This window comes from Dermacentor variabilis, chromosome 1 (genome assembly GCF_050947875.1).
Source record: "Dermacentor variabilis isolate Ectoservices chromosome 1, ASM5094787v1, whole genome shotgun sequence".
NCBI lineage: Eukaryota > Metazoa > Arthropoda > Arachnida > Ixodida > Ixodidae > Dermacentor > Dermacentor variabilis.
The window spans coordinates 216,658,117-216,659,172 of record NC_134568.1 but is presented as its reverse complement, the minus strand read 5'-3'; the positions used below and the strand labels follow the sequence as shown (position 1 = coordinate 216,659,172).

Below are 1,056 nucleotides of genomic sequence, written 5' to 3'. Positions count from 1 at the left end.
ATATAGCCATAACAACATACCAGACAAATTGTATAATATTTGTCGTCATGCCGGTCGCTAGATCTAAAGTGTGAGGCAAAGTGGGGCGGATCGAACTAACGGTCAGCATCGAAACCTCCCGGCAGAAAAAAAAAATAAAGACTACAAAAAATGTTCACTGAATCACTGAAGCAAGCGGGGGCTCGCTATACATCGCTGAAATCCAAACCGTTAGCCTTAACGTCATCGCAGTGGTGCACTAACGCTTAGATCACTAAACGTTCACATGGCGATCGTTTAGTGAACTTAGCGGATGTTGAACCAACTGAACTAAGTTAACGCTCGCGTGGTGAGAGCGTTAGGCAATGAATAAGTTTTACAGTAGCTAGATTCTAACAAATGTTTGAAGCATTGACAGCTAAGTTCTACTTTCGTGTCGCTCGGGCTGCTAAAATGAAGTTTCAGAAATATATAATTAAGTGTGCAATTGCGCTTCATTAAAAGGTAACAGCAATACCGGTACACGTCGACACATTATCATTTAGATACTTTCACATTGAAACAAGTTCGGCAACCGCGGAGAAAATGCATGACCGTTACACTATGATGTTAATAGCAGATAGCAAACAATATAGATACACAACGTCAACTTACCGTATCCTGAATAAAAGGCGCTCCTTGCCTGAGAGAACGGCCGGCACTACAGATTCTACCAGCATCTACAGCCGGCACGATGCAAAACGAATGCAGTGAACGTAGAACGCGCGATGCAAAGCGGTTCGGCGGGAGTCCCCGCTTGCGAGGTCCGTCCGCGTGAACTTTATAGCGCCGGAATCTAACTTGCATGTAACTATCATCCAGCTGGAGTTTAAGTGCCTAATCTTACGCAAATGCTCAGTTTCAGAGGTTATGTTAGATAATTGCTTTAAATATTAGTTAAATAAGCAAGCAAATTGAAATAACTTAAAGGTCTAAATATACACGAATCCAATCTCGAAGGCAAAGTCCCTCCGCGCACCATCGTCATTACTTTTGTGTGCTGTCATCTAGGGGTTTTTATGTAAACAAACTACTGCC

The 1,056-nt window shown here is 42.7% G+C and overlaps 1 protein-coding gene across 1 annotated transcript in view; it reads right to left on the bottom strand.

The window, feature by feature from the left end:
• LOC142557093 (uncharacterized) overlaps window positions 1–706 on the bottom strand; it is a 52,504-nt gene extending 51,798 nt beyond the window's left edge. The window contains exon 1 of the mRNA XM_075668697.1: window positions 634–706. The gene's annotated coding sequence lies outside the window, so the exon portion shown is untranslated. The remainder of the gene's footprint in view (window positions 1–633) is intronic.
• Between the last annotated feature and the right edge of the window lie 350 nt (window positions 707–1,056).